The sequence below is a fragment of the Loxodonta africana genome, chromosome 13 (assembly GCF_030014295.1).
Source record: "Loxodonta africana isolate mLoxAfr1 chromosome 13, mLoxAfr1.hap2, whole genome shotgun sequence".
Taxonomy (NCBI): Eukaryota; Metazoa; Chordata; class Mammalia; order Proboscidea; family Elephantidae; genus Loxodonta; species Loxodonta africana.
Window position 1 is genome coordinate 1,984,091 of NC_087354.1, and position 18,575 is coordinate 2,002,665.

The window sequence follows — 18,575 nt, forward strand, 5'->3', positions numbered from 1 at the left end:
AATAAGCATATTTTTCATTATGTCTTTAACATAATTACAATGGATTTTTAAAATTTCCAACATCTGGGCTGTCTCAGGGTCAGGTTTATTAATTGCCCTTGCTCTTGATCATGGACTAAAATTTTCTATTTCCTTTGCATTTCAGTTAAATTTGGATTTTATCCTGGGGCACTGTTGCCTTTGTGTTACAGAGACTCTGCATTCTGTTTTGTTACTTTAAAGCAGGGTTCCTCAGCCATGGCATCAGTGACATTTTGGGCTCGGTAATTCTTCCTTTTGAGGGTCGGTCTTGCTCACTGTAGGAGAGTGAGCAGCATCCCCTCAACCCACTAGATGCTAGTTGCACCCCCACCCCACTTCTAACAAACAAAACTGGCTCTAGGCATTTTCAAATGTTCCCTGGGGACAAAATCTTTCACCCTCATTCCTGTTGAGAATGACCTTTCCCTAATTTTTTACTAATTTTTAAAAATTTAAGGCATGCAGTTAAATTGGCTAGATGTAGATTCCTATCTCTGTCTCCTCTCCATGGTGGGAAATAGCAGCACATTTTTTTTTTTTCCTGGGCCATTTGGAGTCTGTCCTATACAATTGGTAGTTCAGGGGTCAGCCAACGATTTTGCTAGAATTTATACATAAAATGTGGACCTCTGCTTGTCTGGTTCTCTGCTCTATGGAAGTTTCCTCTCACTCCCTGACCCCTCATTTCCTAGGTTGGATTTGGTCTGCCTTTAGGCAAAAAGGCATGAAAATACACACTTACCGAGGGAAGCTTTTTTTCTTTCAGGTTTGTACTTCCCTCTAGTTTCTGCTTGCTTTCGGTCACTTTCCAGTGCCTTCTGGTAGTTGTTTTTATATTTCATCTGTAGTTTATGATAAGTGTGAGAGAGCTTCTTTGCTACTAATATCTGCTGATAGTAGGTACTCCTCTATTAGTAGCTAGACCATTGTGTCTTTTTTGACAGTATAAAGTTTTAACTTAAAATACAATATGTGCTAGCTAGTTCCATTTATTCATGCATTCCAAAGCATCCAAGTGTCATATCGGGGAGCTCTGTATCTTACCTGAAAGTTCTCTTTCTTTATTTTATAAAAAGGGTGTTAAGAACTTAGATTTCTATAGGAATTTCTTTAACGTAGCAATTTTTAGGAAATACAGTCTAAGCTCTGCCTAGTTTGTGTTTTGCATTTCTGCACTCATCAAATAAACCCACACATCTGTGGTCAACTGATTTTTGATGAGGATGCTAAATCCATTTGATGGGGGAAGAATAGCCTCTTCAGTAAATGGTGCTGCAAAAATTGGATATCTGCATGCAGAAAAATGGAACAGAATCCATGTCTTGCACCATACACAAAAATAAATTGAAAGTAGATTAGGGACCTGAATGTGCAATCTAAAACCATAAAACTCTTAGAAGAAAAAGCTGGGCAATGCCCTCAGGCTTCGCTTTCAACAATGGGTTTTCTAATATAATAACAAAAGCACAAACAGCAAAGACAAAATAAATAAATGGGACCTCATAAAAGTTAAGAACATTTTCATCAAAATGCCAAAAAGTGAAAAGATAAGCTAACGACTGGGAGAATATCCAATAAGATTCTAATAAGTAAAGTATATGTAAAACTTAAACATCTTAAAAACAAAAAGATGAACAACTCCAGTAATAAAATGGGCAAAGGACTTGAATAGATATTTCACTGGAGAGTATATTCAAATGGCCAACAGATGCATGAAAAGATGCTCAGCATCGTTAGCCATCAGAGAGATGCAAATCAAAACCACAATGAGATACCATTTTACTCCCACTAAGATGGCTAAGGTAAAAAAAAAAAAAAAAGTTGGCAAAGATTTGCAGGAATTGGAGCCCTTACCCGTTGCTGGTGGGAATACAAAATGGTATAGCTTTTGTAGAAAACAGTGAGGGAGTTCCTGAAAAAAACTAAAAATGGAACTACCATGTGACCCAGCAATTCTACTTTTATGTATATACCCAGAAGTCTTGAAAGCAAAGACTCTAGAGACTTGTACACCAATGTTCATTGCAGCATTATTCACAACAGCCAAAAAGTAGAAACAACGTAAATGCTCATTAGCAGATGAATGGATAAACAAAATATGGTACATGCAGACAATGGAATATTACCCAGCCAGTAGGAGAATTGAAGTCTTGATACCTGCCACGTTATAGAAATAATGTCAATAACAAAAGGACGAATGTTGTATGACCTCACAGCAAATGTATAAAGAACAAAGTTTATTACTGGTTATTTGGAGTGGGAGGAAAGGGAGGGTTAACCATGATAGAAATAGCGTATAAGGTAGGGTTACATAGCCAGTTATGTAATAACTGTCAATAAGTTGTACATCTATAAAAAGCTGAATTGGCAAAAGGTGTGTGATGGACATATTTACCACAACGACCAAATAAAAAACTTCTGAGGCTGTTAATGTACAACCAAAACCCTTATGGGACTTGGTTTCCTGGGTTGAAGGTTTAGGGACATTGTTTCAGACAGCCCAGTTAACTGATTTAATAACAATTCCTCTGTTTTATCTCCTAGTTCAATGCATACTGCCTAGGGTCTTAAAATCTTGTAAGTGGCCATCCTAGGCACAATAGTCTCTCTATTCACCTGGAAAAACAGAGGAAGGAGAGTCAGGAGTAGGAGGAGGATATGGAATGTGTGGCTCATTGGTTCCATGAGTAATTACCTTCTTTGCCATGAGACCAGAAGAACTGAATGGTACCTGGCTACAGTTACTGAACATTTTGATCAAAGATTCTGTAGAAGAATCCTAAACCAAAGGAGAAAGATGCTGAACAATATCTAAAATTCTCATGGACTCCAGACTACCTGCAGCCACGAAGGTTGGATGAACCCCTGAAAATACTGGCCTGAGACAATCTTTAAACCTTAAACCAAAAATAACCCTGAAGTCTTTTTACAACCAAACAATAATTTAGCCTAACTAGTAAAAAATGTCTGCCTTGAGCATTATGGTTTTTTAAGAACCAACTACCATATTTTTATAGAAACAATGCACACATTATGTTTTTTGCCAACCATATAACCCCCTCCTGCATTATTTTCATAGGCATGCTATGTGCGTTATAGCTATGAGTGCATTATTTAAAAAAAAAAAAAAAAAAACAGCGTATGGGATCAAATTGACAACAGCAATTGGAAAGATTAGGTAAGAACTTTATGTTAATGAGGAACAACTCAGAAAAGGAGAGTGAAAATGGTTGCACAACTTGAAGAATGTAATCAGTGTCACTAAATGGTACCTGTAGAAATTGTTGAATTGGTATATGTTTTGCTGTATATGTCTTCAACAGCAACAACAAAATGAAATTATATTTTTAAAAAGGTGGGAGACTTGATTTCACTTTGTTGTGTGTCCAGTTTGCCCTTGTCATGTTATTCAAAATGCTAGGTAATTGATTTAGTCTTGCCAGTCTTCCCCAGAGCCTTGATGGCACAGTGATTAAGAGCTACAGATGCTAACCAAAAGATTAGCAATTCGAATCCAACCTTGGAAACCTTATGGGACAGTTGTGCTCTGTCCTGTAGAGTCTCAATGAGTAGGAATTGACTTCAAGGCAATGGATTTGTTTCCCCCCCACCTCTCTTTTTGGGTGCTCTTCCCTCATTTCCAACATTATTGCTTGCTTTTACCACTTCTGAGATGAAAACATTCTCAGAAGTACTCTCAGAGAAAATATGGTTAAAAAGATAAAAATGAAGGAAGTCGTTTACCCCAATATATATAGCTCACCTTGTCTATGTGTTATTTCCCATCGTCCAAGTCTTGGAGAGATCTTCGGTCCATAGTCCATAAATTGTTAGTTGTTAGGTGCATTTGAGTCAGTTCTGACCCATAGTGACCATATGTCCAACAGAATGAAACACTGCCTGGTCCTGTGCCACCCATTCTCGGTCACTTCTATGTTTGAGTCCATTGTTGCAGACCCTGTGTCAGTCTATCTCGTTGAAGGTCTTTCTCTTTTTTGCCAACCCTCTACCTTGCCAAGCATGATTTCCTCCTCCAGGAACTGGTTCCTCCTGATAACATGTCCAGTGTACATGAGACAAGTCTTGTCATCCTGGCAAACAAGTATCACTCTGTATTTCTTCCAAGGCAGACTTGCTTGTTCTTCTGGCAGTCCAGGGTATATTCAGTGTTCTTCACCAACACCATAATGCAAAGCCATCAATTCATCTTTGGTCTTTATTATCCATTGTCCAGCTTTCGCATGCATATGTGGCAATTGAAAATACCATGGCTTTGGTCACATGCACCTTAGTCCTCAAAGTGACATCCTTTTTAACACTTTAAAGAGATGGTGCAGTTTTTTAAGAACTTGGCTGCCAAAAGGTCAGCAGTTTATATCCACCATCTGCTCCTTGGAAGCCTTATGGGGAAGTTCTGTTCTGTCCTATAGAGTCTCTCTGAGTTGGAATTGACTCAACAGCAGTGGGTTTTGCAGCATATTTGCCCAATGCATTACGGCATTTGACTGTTGCTGCCATGGGCATTGATTGTGGATCCAAGTAAAATCATATGCTAGGCAACTTCAGTATTTTCTCTGTTTATCATGATGTGGCTGATTGATCCAGTTGTTTCCGTCCAATCCTGATGCCACGTTCTTCTTCATAATGGTCCGTTTAAGAGAGGAGGTTTAATGTTCTGATGTGTTTAGGTCATGTGAGAAAAGGTAATGAGTTAGCTGAGCCTGCCCCATGATAGATATCCTGGCCATCTTAAATGAGTCCAGGCTTGTATGCCTTCTAAATATGGAAGCCTGAAGATGCAATATAGCCAGTTTCTTTTTGGGTTGTTAGAATAAGAAAATGTTGAAGCCGAGGTTTTGGCTGGCAAGGCAGGATGTGATAAATGCTTTAAACATGGTGTAGTTGTGAAGAGCTATTCAATAAGCAATTTTTTTTAATCTAGCTCTTTGTGTCCATTTGCCAGTTTTGATAAAAAGAGCTCCTTTTGACAGGGAATTATTTTGTTAATATTATTGTCTTCCCATAAAGTCATGTAGAAAATAGCCATTCCATATTTTTAAATGTCTCTGTTTGTCTTCTTGATATTTACAGTGAAATAATAAGCTAGGGAGCGAATGAATCTCTGTTAAGGAGGTAGAAATATTGGGTAGAATTAGTGGTAGAAATATGATTTATCTAGTTAATTGAAAATATCGTCATGGTCAAAGCATAGAAATAGAAAATATTTTGTGAATTGTCATGTTGTCATTTGATGTGAGTTCTCTGAACACGGAATTGATCCAGCTCTTAAAAATACCATCTTTTTATTAAAGATAAATGGGAAATAGGCATCTCACACATCAGCTCCCATGACAGCCATGCACAGAAGGGGAACAACTGCAGTTCTTGCAGTGTACACCCTTTACAAGAAGTAGTCACTGTCCTTGTGTGAACAGAGGAGGCTTTAGGAATCAGTGTTCCAAAAGACACGTAAGATAATACGCTGTGGAAAATGAAACGGTGTCTCTTGAGAAACACCTTGATTGGTGTTCTTGTATCTTGAAGTAATGCTGATTCTCAAATTCTGCTTTGATGTTGCTCTTATCTATCTGTCTGTCTTACCTAATCTTATCTATCATCTGTCTGTTCATCCATCTGCCTATCATATATCTATACCCTTGGGCAGAAGAGAGAGAAGAGCATAACAATGGAAAACCAAGGGAGTTAACTCCGTTGTCACCAAATACCACGGGTGACAGTAGTCTTTGAAGTGGTGGTACATTCAAGGAGAAAGCAAGAAGAGAACATGAGGGTGGAGGGATGCTAACATTAGGACCAGAAGTAACTATGGCCTGTAACTTTGCTTGAATCTGAAAAATCAAAATAGAACTGCTTCTAGCCTATTTCACCTTGACTTGAAAAAACTTAGAGTAAATGTGATGACTCTGCTTATTCACTGCTCTTATACTTTCCGCATTTTAAAGCTAAATTTTAAATACATGGAATTATTATCCTAGCCTACACTAGAGCATGAACTGACACACTTTTTCTGTAAAGGACCAAATAAAACATTTTCAGTTTTGCAGGCCATATGTTCTGTTAGGCACCTGCTGTAGTGCAAAAGCAGTCGTAGACAATGCATAAATGAATGAGCGTGGCTGTGTTCCAGTAAAACGTTAAAGAGGCAAGCTGTGGTCTGGAGTTTACCAGTTCTAAAGCACTTGGATAAACAAGGACATAGTAAGATTCACTCAGCCATGTGATAAAATTTGTAGGGATTATTTTTATTAATATTATTTTTAGCTCCTTTGGCAAATCTCTTTCGTAAAAGAGTGATATAACTGATTATCATATACCAGTAAATTATTTTTTTTAGTTAGACCTGTTCGTCCTATGTCCCACCTACAAAGCCCCAAGTGATCAGTTTCCAAAGTCTAGCCTGGCTTCCTTATCCACTGAATACGGCTTAGTCAGTATGTTGTCTCTTATCTGTCTTGCTGGTGTCCAGCCTCCTTGGGCATTGACTTCAACCTATTTTGATATTCTCTAAACAATTGTAATTGGCAGCAGAATATGATATTATCTGCCCGAGGCTGCTATTTATCCTGGTTTGCAAAAACATGGAGTCAGCAATGTATGTATCCAATGGATATAATTTGTACTCGAATTGTGATTTTCGGATTCGTTCTTGTTCATTTTATCTGCATTGGAGGGATTAAAGGAGATGAAAGAAAACAGACAATTGAGAAAATTCTTTGTTCCACCTTTGTGTCAATTTTGTTTGCTTTCATTAAAATGAAGTGATTATCACATAGTGCAAGAGTTAACCTGATTAATTATTAAGTCTTAGTCACTTCTCTATGTCACTGTTTTTTTTTAATACAAAGGTTGCCAGGTTTATATTTTAACTATTATTTTGCAGCCAATTGTAAATATATATGACAAATTTAAGGTAAATATTTTGTGGAAGACTCAAGTCAATCAGAAAAAGACAAGCTTCCTATAAGATAAATGGGAACTCACATAAATGAGTAATTCATTAAAGAAAAGCAGTGTAAGTGGCCAAGAGCATATAAAAACCATATTTTTTATGCAAATGTAATAGATCAACAATTATTTGCCTTTTTTCACCTATCAGATTAACAGTGATATGTGTTAACCAAAATGTGGGGAGTTTGGAACTCCTGGTGTGTTACAGTCTTTCCAGATGACAGTGGAAAATATGTATCAGGTGTGAAATTTGCAAATTTTCAACTCATAGTTTTCAGTTTTAGGAATTTATAAGATGTTAATAGGATGTGTTCAACATGTATATAAACTCAAGTGTGCTCATTGCACTGTTATACTTGTAAAATTGTAAATAATGCTAGAGAAATTATTGATGACACATTTAATTGGATTATATTCAGTTATTAATGTGATAAAGTATGTTCATATTAATTCCTATGAAAATCCAGACTTTAAAAGTCAATTTATTCAGGAATTATTATCAACTTTGAGGCATTAACATTGTATTATATCATTCATGTAAAATAATACGTGTATGTGCTTTATTGGATATGGTCAATAAACCAATTGTGTAGGAGAAATAATCACAAAATGTTCATTATTTTATTGGTCTTTATTTTACTACTTCTTTTGTATGCATGTGAATCTCCCTACCTCTCATATATATGTGTAGTTTCATATATATTTTGATTATATATGGCTTTATTGAGTTTGTATGTGTACCACATGGTGAGATACACGTTATATACATGGATTATCTCATTTAATGCTCATAATGACTGCATGGAGAAGGGTATTGCTTCAATTTTTAAAAAAATTTTTATTGTGCTCTAAGTGAAAGTTTACGAATCAAGGTAGTCTGTCATACAAAAATTTATGTACACCTTGCTGTATTCTTCTGATTGCTCTTTCCATGATGAGGCAAAACACTCCTACCCTCCATTCTCTCTTTTTGTGTCCATTCGGCCAGCTTCTGACCCCCTCTGCCCTTTCACCTCCCCATTAGACAGGAGATGCCAACATAGTCTTATGTGTCTACTTGATCCAAGAAGCTCGTTCTTCACCAGTATCATTTTCTATTCCATTGTCCAGTCCAATCCCTGTCTGAAGAGCTGGCTTTGGGAATGGTTCTTATCCTGGGCTAACGGAAAGTCTGGGGCCCATGACCACTGAGGTCCTTCTAGTCTCAGTCAGACCATTAAGTCTGGTCTTTTATAAGAATTAGGCGTCTGCATCCCACTGCTCTCCTGCTACCTCAGGGGTTCCCTGCTATGTTCCCTGTCAAAGCAGTCATCGGTTGTTACCAGGCACCCTCTAGTTCTTCTGGTCTCAGACTGATGTAGTCTTTGGTTTATGTGGCCCTTTCTGTCTCTTGGGCTCATAATTACCTTGTGTCTTTGGTGTTCTTCATTCTGCTTTACTCCAGGTGGGTATTTATTCAATTTTTAAAGAAAATTGAGGCTTAGTTTGATTGTATTGATGTAATTCATCTTATTATTTACAGTTAAAAACTAATCTGTGGTGTCATAGCCTTTGAAATAATTAGAAATATTTACATTTTTCTAAATCCATTGAGCAAAACTGTGTTTTGGCGAAATCACATTAATCTCCCCCATGTCTTTAAGTTTAGATATTTGATAATTATTAACTGTAGTCCCTCAGGATAAAATATGTTAGTATCGGGATGTTTCAGGAACAAGAGATACAGAGATGAGCGTGACATTGGTTTGTGGAAAATTCAATGGTTTTAACCTTCTTCAGGGATTAGTCAGGAGAAGGGACTCTGTGTTTCTTGTCAGAAACCATTTTATAGGAAAAGAGCACTGGGAAGCAGTGAGAGCACAGGTCAGAAGCCAAAGAGAAATGGCCAGGAAGGGATTTTGAATTAAAAGCCACCAAATGGGAGAAGCCAACTTTGGGATAGACAGGCAATACCAGTAATGTAGATGCAGGGATAAGACCAGTGGGAATCTCTGAGTGAAGACACAACTCTTAATTTATATAAATTTAAATTCACAACCTTCAATTTGAATATTTTCAACTTGTAGTTTAAGACCGATTTACCTCTTTGAATATGCATTCCATGATCAGGTCACTCTTACAGTTATCTAAATTTATTTTATCCCTTTTTTAAAGGCAACACTTTGTGTCTTGCAAGTGCAAAGTAGTTGGAAATGTTGAGCCTAGTGATAGAGATGTAGGCCAAATGATTATAAGGATGGGGAGTGGTGACAGAAATTTTGCTTTACTATGCCACAGCAACGGCTGAAGTATGTTTAGAAATTTGAGTGGCTTATAATGTGGGGAATATGGCTTAACTTTACCATTTTATCTTCTGGTGTTTGTGGGAAGAATGGACTACTTGAGATGCTTGTAGTTTGGTCTCTGCAATGTTGAGACTACTGACGGAAGAAGAGGAGTACTGAAGGCAAAAGCTGACAGGGTTGCAAGGCTGCATTGGACACAGAGTGTCTCTGGACAGCAAGCAGTGAGGCACTTACGAATTTGACTTTGACAGCATCTGGGGCTGTTCAGGCACTGAATGAATGAACAGGGTGGAAGGTAACAGTTTTTTGTTTTTTAACAATAGAAAGTGAAGTAATAACCATAAAAGGAATGATAGGGCATGAAAAATCAACATTTGAGAGTAATCATAACTGTTTCAGGCAATAATTATCAAAGAATGCTAAAAGTCATTGGAGAAAATTTAGGAGAAACGGGATACATATATATCCTGTATTTGTGTACTCCATAAGATAAATGGATCCTGTATTTGTTTACTCCATAAGATAAGTGGAAACCCTGGTACCGTAGTGGTTAAGTGCTATGGCTGCTAACCAAAGGGTCGGCAGTTCGAATCCACCAGGCGCTCCTTGGAAACTCTGTGGGGCAGTTCTGCTCTGTCCTATAGGGTCACTGTAAGTCGGAATCAACTTGATGGCACTGGGTTTTTTGTTTAAAAGGTAAATGGTAACTTCATAGTAGAAAGGATTACTGTGTTTCAGATTAAAGAATTCAGGGATTAAATGAAGAAATGAAATGACAGGAGTGACAACGTAGTGCTCGGATGCCTGTAGGGTTGTTGTACTTGATTTGTAATGAATTATGTCTGTTTTCTGATCTGATCTGTTTTCTTTGTGGTATTTTCTGCAGGACAGATTCTAGAACAAGTTCCTGTACTTCAGGGAAGAAAGGTGGGCAGCAGCTTTTGAAATTCTTTTATGTGTGTTCTGGCCGGTGATATAACTTTTTGGTCTCTAAGTTCATGCTTTGAGAGACTCAAAGGAGAATTTATTTGTGGTAGATTTTCTTCCTAAGCGTACTCAATGTGGTTCAAGGAATTTCCATTATTCTTTCTTTCCTTTTTTTAACATCTGTTTTTAAGTAACTGGATTTCTTTGGATTATAGATATATTTTCTCTTTCCACCATTTTATTTTGGATGAAAATAATCTTGTAGCAAAATTTAAGTGTGTTAAAATATTGATTTTTTAAAAAAGTCTTTTTTAATTACTGGCATATTTGGAATATAGATGTTTCTACTCAAATTTCTACTGTGATCATTATTTCTGCTACTTTATTTACTGCTTGAAATTATAATTGATTGAAATATTTTTGCTTTTTCCCAATAGATTTTATCTAATTTATTAGAACAATCAAAAGTTACCTGTCTTTCATGAGACATATATGAGAGCTCCATTATTCAGATACTAAACAAAATATCTACAGTTTGTTGCAGTAGACAAACTTGTGTGAAATAAGCCTGGCTCTAGAAATGCTTATTTGTCAGGATGGTGCTTGGTCTGGGTCAATGATGAACATAAATGTCCGAGGATGCTGAGTGACTCATTGCAGATGTCAATCTGAGATCCAGATGAGTAGCCTTCTAATAGGGCAAATAAGACTCTGAGAGCCTGGCTCTATTTGGTGAACCCATAGTGAAAGCATGACAACACTGCAAGCGTGTCTTTTCTTTCTCCAGAACAGGGCAGTGACATCCTGTCTTATGAGGCAGGTGCACCTTTTGATGTGCTCAGTGATGGGAGAATTGCTAGGGGTTGCTCATTTTGACCAGTTTTAGATAGATAGTTTTACAAAGGAAATATCAAGTATATTAAATGTTAAATAATGATAATGGAAGAAATTTTAGTGCTTTGTCATTTTACTGTTGAGCATTTTCTGAGCTATTTCTTTGTTTTTCTTTCTGTCATGTTTTGCTGAGGTAGAAGGACTGAAATGCGTTCCTCCAGAGAATAGGGTGAGTAGCTTTGATGTCAGTGTGCCATGTGTTCTGTGTTAGAATGCACTGTGCATCTTTTCAGAGGCTTATTAAGAGAATTTTTTCACAGTATGGGTTCTGGGTCTCTTTTCCTTTGGAGACTGTCTCCACCTGCACTTGTGGATCATTACCTTTATTTCCCTTTATTTTATCTAATTTTTTAATGGGAATGCAAATTCAAATTTTGGAGAAGCTATTTTCTGTTTGTTTTTTAACAGTTTTATATTGCAATGAAATATGCTTTTGTGAAATTCAACCTAATAATAATGTTTTAAAAATTGTTGTAAGACAGATGTGGCTATCTTCTTCCGTAAAGATATACAGCCTTAGAAACCCTATAGGGCTGCTCTGCTCTGCCCTACAGGGTTGCTATTTGTCAGAATCAAGTCAATGGCTGTGGGTTTGGTTTTGGTATATGAGGCATCTTCCTGTTTCTTTGTATTCCTCATAAATTGTTCTTGAAAACTGGATATTTTGAATATTATATTCTAGCAACTCTGGAGACCAGATTACCCTCCTTCCCAGGGTTTGTCATTGCTGCTTTTTGTAGTGTTTTTTTTTTTTTTTTTAACCTGGACTCATTTTGCAAAGTCTGAATTTTTTGTCATTTGTGGCCACTGAAGTCTCTGTTGCATTACATTTGAGGTCTAATGGACTGAATAGACATTTCCTTATATTACTAGAACCGAAAAAATCTCCCAGGTTTTGTAGAGGAACTTTGTGTATATATTGGGGCATGACTTCAGTCCTCAGGCCAGGCAGTTTACAACTCTACCTTAGCCTTCACTTCTTGCTTCTCTAGGCTTCAAGATCAGCCAGAAGAGAGAGCATAGAGCCTTCGAAAGTCTTTTCTGAGCATACAGAGAGTCCTATACCTGAGTGTGGTCTTCTTTATTCCCAGGAACATGTTGGATTGTTAGAAAGTTTACCTCAACTATTTTCCATTGCCTCAGGAAACAATGAGTAATTAAAAAATGAGCCTGAAAATATTTTCTACAAATGCCCCCTGCCTAGTTGCTTTAACACTGGACAAGTCCAAGCTAGGTTAGGAAAAAGCAAGCCTTTTGAGGCAGTCTTTAAGGGAGCCACCAAACAGATCAAAACAAATTATTACAATTCTTTGTGAATGAGGTCTGTTGTGCATTTTCCGTACAAGCACCAGGAACGTGGGCTGTTACTTTCAAAACTACCACTGACCAAAGGAACAGGGGATGGGATGAGAGTAAGCTGAAACACCAAAAAGTTTGTTGTTACTAAGGTTCAGCTTCTTTTTCTTGGGTAAAGGAATTCAGTTGTTGTTAGAAATTTTTGGTTTGTTTCAAGTTCTGAAAAAGTTGATTCTGACATTTTGCCAGGTTTTTTCTTTTTTTTTGTTGTTGCTTTTTTTGTGAGACAGGTTTTTGCTGCTTCTTGCTTTGCTACTTCTGTCGAAATCTTTCCTCATTGTGATTTTTATTTGTATTTCCCTAATGACTAATGTGGAACATCTTTTCATGTGTTTCTTTGTCACGTCTTTGTCTTTGGAGAAATGACAACTCAAATTCTTCCTCATTTTTTAATTGGGTTCTTTGTCTTCTTATTCTTGAGTTTTAATGGTTTTTTACATACTCTGTATTGTCAAATGGTAAGAATGCATACTCTGTTTAAAATAAAAGTAAAAAGAATTATTGGAGGTTCAAGGTAGTTCAAACTGGCAAGATGTGTATAACATTTTACTGTCAATGACATGGGATCCAAAGGCAATTTGCCTGGTTAAGGACCCCACAAGGGGACTGTGGAATGTCAGTGCCAGAATGAGCCCTTTGCATGCTTTTCCAGCTCTTAGGAGTCATCTCCAGGCAAAATTTCTTGGACCAAGGACCTCCACCTTCCTTGCATTTGAAGTCCTCTGAGATTTGTTCCATCTTTCATCCCTTTACTTTTGGCTTGCTTAAGAACTTTTTGATGAGGTTGTTATTTCGCTAATTGCAGCTTCGTTCTGGCTGTGCGAACTAGCAGTGTTTTTCCCTAAATGCCCGTTTAAGGTTTCCTCAGGTGTGTTTTTGGTAAAAAGGTTCTGGAGTGGTTTTCACACATGTGGTGGCATTCTTACTTGAGTATAGAGAGTACCATTAGCCACAGAATGCACTCTTTAAGGGTTAGAGTTTCCTGCACAGTGAATTAGGATCTAAGAGCCTTTAAATTAAAATCGGTTTGAGTGGTTTCTCACTCTAATTTAATTTTTAGATCAACACTTCTATCCACTGGCATAGAATTGTTTAAGAGAAATCAAAGTTTTCTTCTAAACAGCGATACACATTTTTGTTGCCTGCAAAATAAGTTCAAAAAGAATGCCCCATAAGTTGTCTTATATATTACTTGAAATAGCCTTACAGAATAGTATTTGTAATTGTCTCGTTTCATTTTTAAGTTTTTGCATGTCTTGTCTTAAAAGCCATTCCCCCCTCATAATTCTTTTACGTCTTGCAGAAACTGCTTAGTGTGCCTCAGCTTCTAATAGCTACTTTGAAAATTTTAATGTAAATTCATTCTGTAAAGTTTTTATTTTTTTATAATATGTCAACTTAAATTAAGCTCCAGAATCCTTTTAAATAATTTAAGCTGAATTTAATATTTAGGAAATTTTTAAAATCTAAAGTTTGAAGTTTCAGAGCTAACACCTGAATTTTTCAGAGTTGAAAACCTGAAAATTCTTTTAACTTCAGCTTTTCAGAGGGTACACAATTTTTCTTTTCTGGCCAGAAGCTGCCAGAGCCTTAAGTTCTGCTTTTCTAGCAAGAAAAAAATTAAAAAACAGGGAAAATTCCTGAGAGCCATTCTGGCTGCTGGGGTACATTTCCAAAGGTCTTCACTAGTTTCTTCTGTCCAAACTCGGTAACACTGAATTCTGCTTGTCTTTTTGACATCACTTAATAAAAAGTTATTTTCATTTCTCTAAGTATGCAGAGTTTTGTGTGTGTGTGTGTGCCTTTTCAGCCTCTAATAGCATGTTTTAACATCCTCAAGAATCTTTAAGATCTCATCCACAAAAATAGCAAACAGAAGAATAACCTTTCAGATTGAATTTCACATTTTTTTGCTCTCTAATTCTCTGAGAATTTGTGTTTGTTTCATTTTGTTTTGTCCAGGGGAGTTGTAAATATTATCTTCATTAATTGCAGCATTCAACTATTGTTTATCCTGAGTGTTTTTCAGTTTGTAAAATCTCAGACCCCATAAGCCATTAGGACTGTTAATTATTAACTGATTTATTAATTGATTAATATTACAAGATGTTAATTGATTGGTTGGCTTAGCTAGTTAAATAACAATCCACTAAGATTGTTGAGTCTGAAAGTCTTAAACTTTAATCAGGCTGAAGCCTTTAATCGTTTCAACTGGTATTTTTAGACCTTTTAAAAAATATTAAGATAATATTAGTTTAAACTTGTTACAACTCTACAACTGCTCTATCCAATAATCATTGCTCCTTTTGCTCTTGAGAGGTACATCCTGTTTCTGCTCTTCAGAGGTGCCTCCTTTTTCTGCTGTCTTCCGTGGAAATTATTCTTTCTGTCCCTTCAGAGATACCCCTCTCTATAAACTTGATTCTGAACTAGTAAGCCTTCAAAACTGGATTATTAAACACTAAGTTTTCAAGGGTTCGGGTATTTAGGGTTGTTGTTCTGGTTTTTTATGTATACTTAGATGGTAACAATTCTAAATATTGCGGACTGAGAGCATTTAGAAATAATTTAAAGCTTTAATAATCACGTTGAGAAAATGAGTTTCCACCTAATCTTTTCCTTCCTGGTTTTTACAGTTATTACAGGAACCTGGGTATTAGAGAAAAAGATGGTTACAAATTAAAAAAAAAAAAAAAAAAGGAACAATTTGAACAACCACGTAAGCTTATGGCTTTACAACTCCACCAGCTTCAGATATAACCCAGCAGTCTTCTAGACTGCAAATCCATTGTTTTTATTGTAAAAACTAGATCATTTTAGGAAAAAAAAAATGTTTTGAGTTTAAAAAAAAGGGAGGAGAGGAACAAATTCAACTTTCCATTGCACACAGGAGGCCAGGAACCATGAGGAAAACCAGCCGCTGGGGAATTAACAGAGATCTTTCCTTTAATACCATTAAATTTACCAAAAGAAAATTCATTAATTAGAAACAACTCTGTCTGCCTCCAAACACTCATGGTCTCTCCAAATACTTTCATGAGTGGCCTAAATTCTTTAGCCTACCATGAAAAGGAGAGAACAAATGGTCTAAGTCAAATTGTCATCTACAGTTTGAAGAAAAACTTACTGAAGAAGACTATCAGATGTTTGCTGTATGCGTACCTTTATTCTCCTTTTTTTCACCAAAACTAAGCCCACCTAGTTGCTTATTGGTAAATGTCTGTTTATTGGTAAATATTTGATTATCTGTAGTTTTTTGTTTTCCATATATGCCTTGATTAATTTCATGAAATTTAGAATGTACTACTTGGCTCTCAACAAACAATAGTATCAGTTTATTTAATTTTTGACTTATGTCTAAGTTATATATTGTTCCAAAAGCCATGAGTTGGGCCTATGGTAGCTACATAATAGTGTATTCAAAAATGCATGGAAGAAGATAAATTGGTTGGTGGTTGGTACAACCAGGAGTTTAGTTATTCTAAAACCCTTCTCTTCGCAAAACCTCTTTTTACCAGATTTTATAAAACATGGAAAAAGAAGATAATAGTTTTCTATAAATAGTATTGCTGAATGTAAGTTATAATATTTCTAGTGGATTTAATGATAAATAAGATCTTATAAAATTAGAAAGTCTCTGTTTTTAGGAAATGATAAAAATAAATCCATTTTGTTAGCTAAAAAGAGATTTAACTTCTATTTTTGTTATAATAAACACCTAGAAGGAAGTGTTTCAAATGAAATTTAAAAGAGTTAATGTTTCTATTATAACTAAAGGCTTAATTTATAAAAGGTTAATTCATAAAAATTTAAAAAGAGCTTTCAATGTCAAATAATGTGTAAAGCAAAAAATGGAATTTCTCACGATTGAAGTAACAAAAATTTCCTTAGTTACTAAATTAAAAGTTTATTATTTATATAATCTCCCTCAAAGACAAGAATTCAACTTTTATTACATAGTTTTGAGGGAACTAAGATTTTTACCTTTAAAATCTTTGTTTGAAGTAAGTATTGTTTCTCAAAAATCTGTGATAAACTTCTGACAACTTTAAAACTTCATAAATAGCCCAGAGAATTTATTTAAAATGTTATGGATTATATGAAACATGTCAATCAACTAAAATAAGCAAATTTTTAAAATTTACAATTTATATGCCTGCTACTAGACTGCAAACAATTAATATTATGTCATAATTTTATGCCTCAAGAATATTGTGTGTTATATCTGAAGCTCTTGGTTAATCCTTATGTTTAGAGATATTTTAAGTGACTTTTGCCTTTACATTACTTTTATAATTCCCATCAAGTCTTTCACTTTTAAGAACTATTATTATTATAAGTTAATCATGGCCATATTAAGTTTTGTCATCTGCGGGTAAATTTTAAATTTGCTGAGTTGCTGAAAATGTTTGCCCAAAATATCTCAATAAAAAGGTGGACCATATTAGACTTGTAAAGTGAATGTGACTAGACCGAATCACAGTTTCCGTAACTCTTATGTACAAGGTGTCAGGTTCACAGACTACAGCTGATCCAGAATAACATGTAACCAAGATTAGGTACACTGGACTAAATAATCTAAAAAAAAAAAAGATAAATTGAATTCATATATAAAGTTTACTTATATTAGTTTCTTTGCTCTTCCATTTGTTTTCTTTGCTGTATTGTTTTTAATTGCTTTACTCCATAAACTTAAAGTTATTCCATGTTTTGATATAACATTTTTCCAACGTAACTATTAGATGTTAAGGCTGCCTACTTACTGCATTTGCATTTGTGGTGTGGCATCCTAGTTCCTAAATGCTTCATAATTTAAGCAATCACCAGCTTAAACAATACTAGCAAGCGCATCCATGTGAGAGAGACTACTCTATTCATCCATGTTCGAAGGACGCCATATGACATGTTTGATGAAGAGGTCGGAAGTGTCTCTGGAAGAAAATTTTTGGTGCAGTCAGTTAGAGGCATAATATGCTCACCATGCTGTTTATTTTTAATCTGGATTTCTAGACTAACAGCTATGTTTTTGACAAAAAACATGTTTTTCCTTGGTGGTCAAAACCAGAATGTGAAACCATATGCCCCGAGGGTTCTTTAACAAAGTGACCATCTGTTTGGATGGTGTTGCCAACAAGATGTTTTTGTAAGACAGACAAGAAAATACATGTAAGCGTCTTGGGACCATGATCTAAGCATCCTTTGAAACTGTCTGTGGTCCCTAACTGCAGCGTTGATAATCAGTACCCAGGCAGAGTGTGATTGTTATAGTATTCATTCATTTTCCTGTGATTGCCCTTCCTGTGGTTTGGTTTCTCTTTTTACCCCATAAGAATACTTGTATGATGACACTGCCCTGGGACTGCCTGGTTCCATTTTGAATTGTCTGCATCGTTCCCCAATTGCAATTGTTTTACTCTACGGTAAGGTGGAATCAGAGCTCTGATCTAGGCCAGTCATTTTTACTATAGCCAAGTGCCTCTATTTTGGGGCTCTCAGAAAGGATACAATTACCATATAAGAGGTACGATTTGTAAGCATTTTATCACCATTCTTTGGATTGTATTTTCTCTTAATGTCCTTTGAAACAAAGGAATTTTGAATTTTGAAGAAGTGAAATTTACTTTTCCCCTTTTGAATCTCTAGATCAGTTTTTCGTTTTTTAAAATAATGTTAAATCTTCTGATCTTTGAAATATGATAGCTTTCCACTTATTTCAAAAATTAAAAAAATGTGTTTTGTGCTGTTCAGCATAGAAGTCTTACAATTCTTTTCGTAAGTTTATTACTAAATATTTTATTATTTTTTGTTATTAGTGTAAACGGATTGTTTTCTTAATATCTTTTTGGATTGTTTGTAGATAATATATAGAAATACATTTGGTGTTTGTGCATTGATCCTGGTTCCTGCAACATTTCTGAAATTGTTATCTCTCACAGTTTGTGTGTGTGTGTCTGTGTCATGTAGGGTTTTTTGCATACAGGATTATATAAAACGTGAATAGATACAGTTTTATTTCTTCCTGTCTGGTCTGGATGCCTTTTATTTATTTTCCTTATTGTCAAAACAGATACCCTGATCTCTTTTCAGTTCTTCAGGAAAAACATGAAGTTTTTCATGATTAAC

The 18,575-nt window shown here is 35.7% G+C and overlaps 1 non-coding gene across 1 annotated transcript; it reads left to right on the plus strand.

Moving 5' to 3' along the window:
- Positions 1-10,812: 10,812 nt before the first annotated feature.
- On the plus strand, positions 10,813-10,879 carry LOC111747893 (small nucleolar RNA SNORD109A). Its single transcript, XR_002783845.1, has one exon. It is a non-coding gene; the product is annotated as a small nucleolar RNA SNORD109A (small nucleolar RNA).
- Positions 10,880-18,575: the final 7,696 nt, after the last annotated feature.